This window comes from Urocitellus parryii, chromosome 1 (genome assembly GCF_045843805.1).
Source record: "Urocitellus parryii isolate mUroPar1 chromosome 1, mUroPar1.hap1, whole genome shotgun sequence".
NCBI lineage: Eukaryota > Metazoa > Chordata > Mammalia > Rodentia > Sciuridae > Urocitellus > Urocitellus parryii.
In genome coordinates, this window is record NC_135531.1 from 17,173,442 (window position 1) to 17,187,602 (window position 14,161).

Genomic DNA, 14,161 nt, shown 5'->3' on the forward strand with positions numbered 1-14,161 from the left:
GCTTCAAATAAGTAATGTAACATATTCCTTAGCAAATGAGGATCATTTCTGCTAATATGCTTTAAGGTTAACAGGATATTGATAAAGCAGGAAAATTTCGTCAGGTAAGTTTAAGTTGAATTTGTGTTTAGTATAGGGATCAGGGACCTGGAAACTTCTATTGCAGTGGTCTTATAGATGTGTAGTGAAGAAGACAAATGGTTCAGCGCTGCTTATATTTGAAATGTTTCTCCTGAAAACTTGGCCATTATTTTGCATGTGGACACTATGAATCTGAAAACAATCATATTGCCTCAGTGGGTTATGGAGAAGCTCAAAGGCTAGCGTTTCCCTCCCTGGGGTCATCAGCTTTTCCTATCTTCCTTTTGATTCTGTGCTGATATTTTCAAATATTTATTTCCAGTATATTGCATTTCATGCACTGGTCCCAATTTCAAACTTCCTTTTAGAATGATATTAGGGAAGAAGGAATAAAGGACAAATAAAAAAATAAAGAAATGTAATTAAAACACAAGCGTCTATTTCTCTTAACATGTGACCATGTACAGCCTTAACTGTGTGCTTCTACATATGTAACAGGAAGAAGGTCAAGCGAATTCCTGGACACACAGCCATTTGTAAAGCTTCACTGACTGGTTTGAAAATTTCAGCTATGGCATTTTTGCTCATTCAGGTAACTGAATTCTTGTTTGTTGATCTGGTAGAAATTCTTGCTTGACAAAGCGACTGTCCCTGTTGGCTCCCTTCCCAAGTTCTTCTGTGTTTTCAAAATGTTTTGAGCTCTGTAGCAAAGCAGGAACATCAGATACTCCGTAAATACTTGCATATCGCGATACAGTCTTTCTATCTTTTGAAATTAACAGAATTAGCATTTGGTGAAATTTCCATAGCATTTTGTCTCCTAAAAATAGATACCAATAACTTTCTTTTTTATAGCATTCTGTAATCTATTACATAACTTCTTTTTTCTATATAATTAAATTTTAATTCAAGTGACTAAAATTAATTTTTTCTTATCAAATCCTAATTCTGTAACTTTGCAAGTATACTTAATATTCTTACTGAATGCTGTACTAGTGATTCAAAGTATTTAGTTCATGCTTTTCCAGTGATCTGGATTTAATAGTGGTAGGAATAAATGTATTACAAATGCATTATTATTTCTTAACCAAATGGCTCAGAATATTAACAATTTAGAAATCTTGGTCATAGCTGATGAAATTTCCCACTGAATTTGTTATTATGTCTTAGAAACCCCAAATTCCATTTTCCCCTGATTTTTCTTTCCCTGTGCATCTTCCCTCTTACATTCACTAATTAGCATATATATATATATATATTATATATAATTTAAATTTTTTGGTGAACAAGGTTACTATTCTTTAAAATGTAAGAAAACATATTCTTTCATATAGTAGGACCCATGTGAAAATCTACTCTCTATTCTTTCCTCAATGTTGTGGAGGCATGGCCTGGGCTTATGTGTTGTCACAGGAAAGGGACACACTAACCTTTAGAACCAAATATATTCTTTCTTGTTACTTATCTTAATCACCACCTTTTCATCTTGAAAATTTGTGTCAGAGAAGATTTTGCCCCAAAAGCAGATGAGATACAATTCTTAGTTAATTTGAAAGGAAAAAGAGACAAAAGGCAAGACATCTCCACTAAAATTCTTTGTAAGTCAGCTTTCTATCACTGTGACAAAAAACTGAGATAAACAACTTATAAATAGGAAAGGTATATTTTGACTCATAGTTTCAGGATTACATAAGAAAAAGCCATTTGAATCCTGCTTTCTACATAAATCTCTGGGATATGTCAAGACTTGTGGAGGTATCAACCCCAGAAAGGCATAGTATCACTAGAATCAGCATCGTACGCACTGTCTTGAATTTTACTCAAGCTGTACAGGGTCAAGAAGAACTAAGTGTTTTGGGATGTCTAAGAGAGTTCCAAAATAGCTGAGATAGAACTGGATCTGGAGAGGCCTTGGGGTAGAATGAAAATTCTATTGACCTGAAATAGACCAATGACCAAAGAAATCAGTGCCAGCTTGAAAGGCTGGTGATGACTGAGAATCAGATTTCCAGTTTTTCTCCCATCTCCTAGGTACAAAACAAACTTTTTTTCTTTTCAACCTAGATGTAACTCTAGGAAAAGCATGGGATTCCCAGACCTGAGTGAGATGACTGAGACCTGAGTGGAGAAGACTGACGTTTGCACTGAATGTGAATTTAAAGTTTTTTAATGTTGAATTTCCTGTGTTCATGAGTATGGGAACTCAATGTCAAAAAGCCATTTTTGGTGCTAAGGAAAAGTCACTTAAAATGGTGGCACCAGAACCTTTCATTACTCTGCACTAAAAAAATGACAAAATCATGGAATTTGCAGGGAAATGAATGGCACTAGAGCAGATTATGCTAAGTGAAGCTAGCCAATCCCTAAAAAACAAATGCCAAATGTCATCCTTGATATAAGGAGAGCAACTAAGAACAGAGCAGGGAGGAAGAGCATGAGAAGAAGATCACCATTAAACAGGGTCGAGGGGGGTAGGGAAAGAGAGAGGGAAGGGAAATTGAATGGTAAAGGAAGGAGACCCTCAGGGTTATACAAAATTACATATAAGAGGAAGTGAGGGGAAAGGGGAAAAAAACAAGAGAGAGAAATGAATTACAGTAGATGGGGTAGAGAGAGAAGATGGGAGGAGAGGGGAGGGGAGGGGAGGGGGGATAGTAGAGGATAGGAAAGGCAGCAGAACACATCAGACATTAGTATGGCAATATGTAAAACAGTGGATGTGTAACCGATGTGATTCTGCAATCTGTATACGGGGTAAAAATGGGAGTTCATAACGCACTTGAATCAAATGTATGAAATATGATATGTCAAGAGCTTTGTAATGTTTTGAACAACTAATAATAAAAAAATAAAATAAAAAGGAAAAAAAAAAGATGACTGAATGTGTCCATGAGATTACCATTCTACTCTCCTAAATGGAAAAATAAATACTCCCACTGGGGCTTTGGGAGTCTGAACATCCAGTGTCCACACTCACCCGATTTTCATGGTTCCTTCCTGTTATGTACTTCAGAGTTCCGTGAATTGGGGAAGCACACTGCAGAGTCACGTTGGAGATCCACTCAACTCAGCTTGAGGAGTTAGGGAAGGGGACATCTAGGAAAGTCATTAGAAGCAGGTAATGTCTTGGGCTACACTATGGATATTAGTCAAGAGGGATGGAGGCTGAGAGGCAAGGAGACCACTTGCTGTTACAGTGACCTTGGAGAGGTATGCTGGTAGCTTGAATTGGGGGGGGGGAATTCACAATAGGAATGAAGAGAAGTTTACTAATATAAAAGATACTCGGATCCCTTGTTACAAGTAATCTCGGTGAAATTAATAACCAAGATATCCCCTGCATTATTTTTTTGAAATTGATCTTACAGTTTTACTCTCTCCATAGAGTTCTTTGTAATTTGTATCGACAGGCTATTTCTACTACCTAGGACTACCTATGGTGCCAGAGATCAAATGATGTAGTAATTTACCGTCTACTTGGTTCCCACAGTAAAGGTCACATAGATTCACATCTTTAAATCCAGATTCCCTAATTCAAGTACCTGAGATGAAGAGAGGAAGGAGGGGGGAGATAGAGAGAGAAGGCTTTATATTCTTTTAGATCTTTACCAGATTTTATATATATATATATATATATATATATATATATATATATATATATATATATATTATAGTGGGTCCTGAAACCTAAGTGTTGTTATACATTTTCCTGGAATCAGATGACAACACTTAAAAATCACGCTTGGAAATGCGATGAGCACAGTTTACTCATGCAATCCTGGTGTTCCGGCAGAGAGAAGAGAAACTTGACAGGGATGAATTCCTTGGGGTGGAACAAGTTTTCAAAATGGACTTAAGCTCTTCAAAATGTGCCTGTGAGCTACCTGATGATATGACATCTGGTACATCTGGGAGAAACAGGGAACAGGAAAATTCAGTCTCTGGTCGAATATTTAATAAAATGTAATTTTCAAATGGAAAATATATACTGCATTTATAATTTTACACAATAAAAGCAGAGAAGTCAGAATTTTCCATGTCACATATTTTGAATATAAATGAACGTGTAAGGGTGATCGTCTCCCGATTTAGTAGGTAGGAAGTGTGTTAAGGGAATAATGGGTGCTTAGGCCTGTTTGAGGGGCATTTCATTCTAAAGATTTCAGAGAAATGGCTGTTCAGTGAATTATTGGTGTATTCTGGAACTGTTTTCTCTCAGGAGCTTATAACCACATTGAGTGGTGCGATGTGAGTCATCCTATGATACAGTTTATAATCAAAAGACCTTATGCAACAGAGGCAGTAGCAAATGAGGTTGTTTCTAAGTGAATATGTGGTTGATAAAGGGGATGAGATGCACAAAGTACCGTGCAGCAATTAGCTCCATCAGTGAGAACCTTGAGCCTCAACTAAGATGGTAGGAAGTGGGGCAAGCCATTGACTTCTATGTTGTGGTCAGCTGGGGCTAATGTGAAAAACCCCTTTTGGGTATGAAACTGTTACTCAAAATCCTTCTGAAATGCATCAAATCAGACTCCTGCCTTTGAAACTTGTGAATTTAACCCACAGCACTATTAGTCAGAAGTTTGGGAGACTGGTCTGAATGTATCCATCCCCAGATTGACACTGAAATCTGCTTAGTTTTTGAGTCTCTACAAAGGTCTGATTTTCTTGCTCTCCCATGCCATTTCCTAAAAAGAGTAGAATACTAAATGTACTCCTATTATTTGCAGGATACAGTGGGTTAGCATCAGTTAATTAAGATTTTCCTGTGCTGTGCTTACATGGTGAACATATATATTTTAAAATGTTTGCAATTACTTCGTAGCTCAGACTTTTAGGGTTGCTTTTTAGATTTTTATTTTATTATATTTTAACTTTCCATCTCATAGTTGTTGAAAAACTTCAAAAACTTCAGTTTTAGGTTACAACTTGGCCTGTCCACCAACCAGATTTCCCATGAATTAAATGAGAGTTACAAGCAATATGTTTGTCAATGCTATTATCCTTTTTAGAAATAACACTATGGTACTGTAATGAAAATACCTAAGGATAAACAGCAGAAGAGGCTATACTTAAATAGGTAGAGAATAAGATTTGGAAAAATAAATGCTACAATCTGATATCTCACTCGTTGAATTTCAACTTTTAAAAAGTGACTTGTTCTTTCCCTCACTTTTCTCTTTACAGGTTTAAGCAGAAATGACATATCTCAATGTGTTTCCTGCTAGTTAAAGTGTGGGAGGAGAGAGATATTTCACAAATGACATACATTCATGAGTTTTATTGGCTTCTAAACCTGTACTGATTCAGTTGTCATTATCTATTAATGATTTCTGCTTGCTTCCCCATTGTATACTTAATATTTAACAGAGGGTGTAACTGAGAATGACCATCTAGAAATTCCCCCGTAAAGTGCTGCAAATCCTTTAAATACTTCTTATCCAACAATATAACAATATTTACCTTGACTTCTTCTTCTTCTTCTTCTTTTTTTACAAGGCAAGTACTCTGTTAGTTTTAGGTAGTTAAAAACAAAACAAAACCGGGAGGCCTCTAAGCTGGAATACTAATAGAGGCTGAACCCAAACATTTTATCAGGGCTTGGTGTAATTCATTTTGACCACAGACTTTCAGAATCACTTAAAAGCAGCAATGTTGAATGAAGGAATCACAGGTAGACTTGGAGGAGAGAAGTCTGAAGGTAGTAGATCCCTGAAGTATCTTTTATTCCCTATATATTCCTTATGTTGTTGGTTCTTCTAACCTCTATGGATAAACATTTCCTTGTGAAAGCTATTAGAAAAAAACTTGTCTATATAACACTCCCCCCAAAAAAACTCTCTTTTGAAATGATTACACAGTTATTTTTCCATTAACAAGGATATGATAGATTTGGTTTTCTGATTTGTAGTCCTCAAATTTCTTTGTTGTGCAATGAGAAATGAAAGCTAACACAAATCAAAGTGAGTGGAGGTGGCTCATAGGTGACTCAAATAGAGTACTTCAGCCAGGACTGAAGAACTGCTGTTGAAGAACATCTCACCACGGGAGAAAGTGGAGGGGAGAGTTCTATAAAAAGAAAGAAGAGCAAAGAGTCTTTCTGGAGGTTTCCCAAGTAAGAACCACAGCTATTTGATGTCATCCCTCTGAAATTTCAACACCACAAAGACAAATGATTCACCATGAGGTAAGAATGTTTTGAGAATCCATGTTTCCATACCATACCTGAGGAATTAGGCAGAGGAGTGCCCGGAAGAAAGTATTCCCCAGGAAAGAGACTAAACAGAGCAATGGGGTATATAAATGCTAAGGCGGGGTTTAGATAATCTCTGGTTTATTCTGCTTCTCCTCTTTACCTCATTAACTCTCACTACCACTCTTCTCTCAGAGGCATATCTGACCCTGAGTACCATGTTGGGTGCTTGGTCTAGGTGCTCTATTGGCATCTTATGCTTACATCAACTCTAGTAGCTTTTGCTCTGTGTGTATTTTCTCCACCAGTAGGCTGTGTGCTCCTTGGTGATATGAAGCAAACTCTTCTTTATCATTTATCTCTAGCAAAGATTACGGTGCCTGCCACCTTGTACATGCTTAGTAAATGCTTGTTAGTGGAACAAAGTATTTCAGCAAAATGAAATCTCTCTACCTCAGTGATGGCACACAGATTTCATGTCTGACTGAAGGATTGGATTGAGGATTTTGAAAGTGTAAAACAACTCAGTGGTTAATAACACCTGCATAAATAGGGATGTCTGAGTTGTTTTCCCTGGTCTTAAAACCTGTCTTTTAATTTCTTTTTAACTGAACAGAATGATATCTTGAAGAAACACTAGACTTGTGTTCTATATGTAGCTGGTTATTGTTTACACTGAATAATACTGAAAGGGACAATCAAAAGCTTAAAAATAAGGCAGAACAATACAAACAAAGAACACATAAAATGAAAATTTAAACAATAATTATGAGGAAAACTCAATCCAGTGGCAGTCTAGTTGTGTATAATAATTCTTCAACTTAAAACGAAGTCTGTCTTTCTCTCAGTCTCTTTTACACACACACACACACACACACACACACACACACACACATTCATGCACCAAAGCTGACTGCAATATTGAAAAATAAAGAGAAAACAACAGACCCAATTTATAGAGTTGAGGATTGCAGGTTTTTTTTTTGCTTGTTTTTTTTTACATTTATTTTTCAATTATATTTAAACAGAATACCTTTCTTTCTTTCTTTCTTTTTTAATTTTCTTTATTTATTTTTAAGGGTGCCGAGGATCGAACTCAGTGCCTTGCCCATGCTAGGGGGCCACTCTACCACTGAGCCACAACCCCAGCCCAGAGGATTGCAGTTTGATGGTTTTAACAGAGAAAACAAATTAGAAAAAAAATGTCTATATATAGTAAAAGAGCATGGTGTGGTTTCAACCCCTGATTGAAACTCAAGCAGCTGACTTCTGAGCTGGCCAGAGTTCTGCCCTGTAGTCCCATCACATTCCTGACCTTGAGCTCTTCTCCCTTTATGCCTATTTTAAGACTTCACATCTAAGTGGCTAGCATAACAGCCCAATAGGAAAGATGTAATGACCAAAAATCCTGGGCATTGCAGTGAGAGAGAGTCCCTGAAAAGCTGAGCCTGTAGTCTTTTCTATACATAAGGAGTACCACATTCTGCACTGGGTTTATTGCAGAATGGCACACTAGACAATCAGATCAAGAGATGATGTTATTTCATGCTAATGTGTCCATATATGGCAGAAAAAGTTACACGTTTATCACACTCTGTTTCCTTTTCATCCTAGACGAAGAGCTAGATTGATTTTTTCAACCTCCTATAGTTAGGTGTGGCTTTTGATCACATTCTAGTCCAAAGTAGGCAAAAGTGATGAAAACTACTAGACTTAACCAAAAACTACTGCAGTACCTGCTGCCCTTTCTCTGTTCCCTGGTGTGTTGTCCATATGCAGAAGATATAAAGAAGACTTCCACAGCCTAGGGTTGAATTCTTTGTTGGATCCCATATAGTTAATAAAGGAGATTGAAGAACCTCTAGATAGGTTGAAAGAGTTCTTAACAGACTGCAGCAAAGATGATTATGCAGAATTTCACTGACTATGAAATAAAAGTGCTTTCTTTCAAAGTATTTTAATATAAACACAGGTTATTTAATGGAGAAATAAATCTTTATTCTGTTAAGTCAGTAAGATTTGGGGATTCATTCCAGAAATTGGCCTCCCCTATAGTAGATAATCTCTGTTAGATACTAGAGATTTTAAAGGTGTTTTGGATATCCTCACGGCACCTGTACATTGAGAAGTGTTAAAACCTAGTAGTCTGGCTATCTATCACCTATTATGTATCACCCCAAGACTCAGTGATTTATAGCAACAACCATTTTAGTATATCTTAAGATGTTGTGGGTCAAGAATTTGGGAAGAAATGGGTTTAATGATTCTACAACATGTGGAATACATCACAGTCAGTACTATTTATCTGTTGAACTGGAGACTAAGAAAGATATTGAAATAAAATTTAATACAAGTTAGTTAATTGCATAATTAATGAAGATCCCCAGAAAACAAGAATAAGAAGATCCCAAAGTACAAAAGCATGATTAATATGTTATTCACATTCAATATTAGAAGTGATAATGGAGAATATCTAGCTATTTTAGAGAATATAGATGAACAGGTTCTATCAGCTGCTTCTAATTCCAACTTATTTCTGAGGATTTCAGGGCAAATAATCTCTTATTTTCCAAGAGTTTCATCTCTTACAAGATCAGATCTGCCAATAAACATTCTCTCAATCTTCTCCACTCATAAATCTCCAAATTATCTGTCTGTATCTACCATTTGATCCTATTTAACTCACTGTAGATTCTGAAACTCATATGTTGCCAATAGCTTGAATATATATGGCTTTCTATGTGGTGCTTAATATTCTTTGTCCACATGAACACTTCGGAATGAATGATAATAAGATGAATTGATTATTCTGTTCATACAAAGAAGTTTATTTGAAAACAATTAGGCCTGGAAGCATTAAAACAATTCAGGTGTGTTTGAAATATGCTTATTTTTCTACCCATGGTGTGCAGAGTAGTTGACCAGTTATCCAAAGTAAGGCATTTTTATCATGTGATCAATATCAACAAAATTAATTTGACCATGAAATAATTCTTCTAGTACGAGTTAAGAAAGGATAAACACAGCATCTATCTAGGCATGGATAGTCACTCTATAGGATGTGCATGTCTCTGGCTGATTCTCCTATTTTTTTTCTTTCCAAGTACTTTAATTTAAACACAGATGATATTATTTGCCTCTTTAACTCTACTAAAAAATACCAAGTGGAGTATGCCATTCCATTTAGCATTTGAATACATGTACTTTTTATTGTTTTCTAGTGGTTTTTAAATGTTTTCATTTTATTTTTCCAAGTAGATCCTTAAAAGGCAGGGATTTTGTGAATTCTCAGTATTTATCACAATTATGAGCATCAATAAGTTATGAATAATTGAGAATCAAAACAGCTAATATCATTCCTGGTCTAGGTCTCACAAAGGATACACTTGAAATGTTTGATATTATTTGGTTAAAGTGGGGAGTTGGTAATATCTGTGTCTTCTAATTTGCTATGTAATTTTTATTCTCAAAGAGGCAGCATGCCTTAAAAGTTAAAATTTGAGCCCAGGTGGGTATAATATCAGTTCCACCATTTCCTTGTGGTGCAAACTTCTGTATTTTAATGCTTCCTTTTTAAAGTGGGGATACTACTACCACCTACCTTACTACTCAATCCGCTCTCATGCACATTATTTAAATTAATATGTATAGAACTTAGAGATATGCCCAGCATCTAACATACTTGTGACAGGAAGAATAAAGCCCCCTGCCTCACTAAACATATCCATGTCCTAATCTCTGGATTATGTCGAGCATCTTCAGATGGGGAGATCATCCTGAATTATCCACATAGGTCCATGCATCACAGATGTCCTTATACTGAAAAGAGGAAGGCAGAGGAAGGCAGAGGAATCAGCAGCAAGCCAAGTGAGGCAGGCCGATGGACCAAACATGCAGGTGAATCTGAAAATATACAGGAGATGGATTTTTCCCTCAGTGCCTGTGGGAGAAAATCAGTTGTTCTCATACCTTGAGGTTAGCCCCGTGAGACCCACTGTGGACTTCTGACTTCTATGTATTTGTGTTGTTAAGCCATTGAATTTGTGATAATCTTTCAAAGCAGCACGAAGAAGCTAATAGAGTATCCAATCAATGTCACTATTATTATTATTATTCACAAATACAGAAAATCGAGGTTTCCCTGAGTAAAATGAGTATACGCAACTAAGACAGCAGAGTACAATATACAGAATACAAATATACAACTTTAACTACATTTTATTCTGAAAGCTCCAGTCTCTTATGTCAAGGCAAAAAAAAAAAAGAATAAAGATGACAAGAATCATAATAAATATTTTAATATCCCTACATGATTTTTGAAAAATAAATGCTTTTGAAAAAATAAATCAAGCAAAGAAAGTTCCTTCAGTTCCACTTTGAAGCAGAAAATGGCCATTAGTGATCTTGTGGTTATGCTGTTGGAATATTTTTTTTCCCTTTTGCTAAGAACCTTCTTGTTCCCACGAGAACCCAGAGGTGCCCCAAGTCACATGGTGTTCTTCCTGTAATATTTTGTCCTGTACAAACAATAGGATGCCAATTATCCAGCCTTAACATGACAAACAATAAGAAACTAAGACAATTTTATTTTTGTTGAGCTGGCAATATGAAATTAGAAGTTTTGAAGGAACCAAACCCCTAAAAATCATCCAGTTTATTGTCTCTTCTCGGAGGATTCATTTCCACACCATCCAACTCACACAAGAAATCAGACTTTTCCCTTTAAAAGGCAATGCTGCTTTAGAAAATTCTGGGTTTCCTCCACCACCAGCTTCCCTATTCTCATAAAAAAAAAAAATGTAGTTTTTACACAGACCAGAACTGGTGCACAAGATTCAGACTTAAAAGTAGCTGTTTCACTACATCTTAAGGCAGTTTCCTTTTTATAGTCCTCAAGGAAGAAATAACATTGGCATGTTTCCTGCTGGTTCTGCTGTAGATATGTGTACTGTGCCACAGAATGTATGGCAGTAAAGAGAAAGGTCAGATTGTTGGTGGAAGCTTTCCCCTCAAGCCTGTCTGTAAGTAGAGAGATTTAATATATCCTTAATTTTAAGTTTTTTCCATTTGTTTTCAGTTGATACCTGTGAACAACCTGAATGATGTTTGCATTAGTTATATAGGTATACATATTTATTCAAGTATACACACACACACACACACACACACACACACACACACACACACACACCCCTTCTAATCATGCTTCTATTTCCTTAAGGCTAAAAGTCTTTGTCGTAGGAAACCATAAAATACAAGTAAGATTATGTAAAAAGGGCTAAGAAGCCAACTTGAATCGGTTTCTGTTAATTGGATTATCAAAATGGATTAGAAATAAGCGGATTAGAGATCAAATGCTTCTAAAGTCTTTAATTCATAGTGAGATTTAGCAAATAAATGGTCACTGTTGAATGATGCTAGCAAACCCACTTAATATTTTGAAAACTTGTAAGTTAAGGGGGGAAAAAATCAGTCTTTTATCCTGTCTGTTCTACAAGAACTCTACTTTAGGGTAGCCACACAGTGGTGAGGGAAATTTCCCCTTTTTGGAAGTATTTCAGTTAATAAATGATGAAAAATTAATCAAGATATATTATCATCTCTCTGTGATTTCACAGGAAAAATGCATCTAGGCATTAATCACTGATGGCCACTCACATTATTAAAAAAGAGGAGATTTATCGTTATATTCTTCTTTTTTTATTAGTTGCTCATGACAATACCAATGTATGATCTTGACATATCATACATTTGAATCAAATGGGGTATAATTTCTCATTTTTCCAAGTGTATACGCTGCAGAATCACATTGTATTATTCGTTATATTCCTCTTAACAAGAGCATTCATTATCACCTGTCAAGTAAGCTTGCCGAAGAAACTGATCCTGGATCTCATCAAACATCCAGATCCATCCACCATCACAAAGGCAGAACAGAGGAGGGGTCAGCATACTTAGCACATCAGGGGAAGCACATAGCAAAGTCCAACCCAGAAATCATACGTCCAGTATCTCGTGTTTATAAAGAAGCCATGTGAAAGTGTGGGGCTGGGGGGAGATAAAATAAAAAAAGAAACTTATGGGTTAAAACTCAAATTTCTTTTTAATCTTTTTATATTATTTTAATTAAAAACTATCATGCATCATGGTATGTATCATGATGTTTTAAAATATGTATATATTATGAAATGGAAAAATTAAGATAGATTAAAAAGTTAATTACCTCATATGCTTATTTTTTACAGTGATGTGGGCTTTTTGGTACCAAGGATTGAACCCAGGGGTGCTTAACCACTGAGCTACCTCACCAGCCCTTCTCAATGTTTTTTAAATTTTGAGACAGGGCCTCCTAAGTAACTGAGTTTGACATTGGACTTGTGATCCTCCTGCCTCAGCATCCCCAGTCTCTGGAATTAGAGGTGTGCACCACTGCATCCAGGCAGTGATGTGGTTTTAAAGGACCACTGTGAGAAATATCAATAAAGCATCATGCATGATATTATTTAAATTCCAGTTAAAAATTTTATTACAATATAAAACATTTATTAAACAAAGAAATTTGAATACAATTGAATATTAATTTTAGTTTTATTAAATTTCAGCTCCAAAATAGGCAATTAGTTTTCAAAGGAAACATATTTATATTTTCAGACTCAATTTCCTTTTATCTTATATGTTTGTGAGCATATTAAAAATAACTATTTTAAGACTGTAGTTAACCTAGTATCTGAAACACCTGGTACCATTTTTTTTTTCTGTCTTTTTCAATTTTGGTCATGTTTTTTAGCATGTCTGGTAATTTCAGATTCACTGCCAAACATTGTATCTTCTTCCTTTAGAGAGGAGATTCCCAATATCTTGACTCCACAGGGACAGATCATCCCAATACAATCAGTACAATATAATTACTTTTGGTTTAGGTCTTGCTACCATGAAGCCCTTTGAAGTGTTTGATTGACACATCTGAATTCTAGTTTCTCTGTCTCTAGTCCTGGGAGCTGCCTCTCTGCCCTGGCTTTTCTTCCTCTTACAGGGCACCTACTCTCTTCTCCATCTCTCCCTTTGGAAGTTGAAGAACTGACGGATACTGTAAAAGAAATAGGAACATAAAGAATGTTGGGCTTTATTTGTTGCTACTGACTGGAAATTTGATAGCATTCAGAATTTTTCTTTTAATTCCATAATAGTATTGAGGTTATGTGTGTTTTAGAGAAACAGAATCGGAATATTTGAATTTTTTACATAGTAATGATTTATTTCAAAATAATGGGAGTATCAGTAGATAAGGAATATATTTGCAACAAGATGTGCCTTAAGTTCATAATTGTTACTTCTGAGTGGGGAATTATAATATTCTCTCCAGTTATGTATATACTACTTGAAATTTTCTACCATAAAATGAATAACATATGACCTTTGTATTCTGGGTTTCTTTTCAACAGATGTGACATTCTTTGAGAAATGCACAATAGTAAATGAAAAAAAAAATGACATATAATAAATAAAGAAATATATCTTCTTAATTTAGAAGCACAACTACTGATACACTGACTCTTTTGTCTGTTCACTAAACTGAAGAAAGATTCTTGACAAAAAGAAAAATATGTTGAAGGCATATGGACAGTGTGCATAAGGGTTTAGGAGAGAGCACCTATTGGTGAATTTGGGAGGCAGCCCGGGCTGGCAGAACAAGCATTGAGATAAATTTTGATACTCAGAAGATCCTAATAGGCAAGATGATGAGTCAGGAGAGAAGCTATCATGTAGTACCATATTTGCTTAAAATTTAGTCATGCTTCAACTGTATACTTAGTTTAGGAAATTATAATTAGAAAATATATGGTATTGCTTTTATATCTTATCAATGTACTATTTAGGATCTTT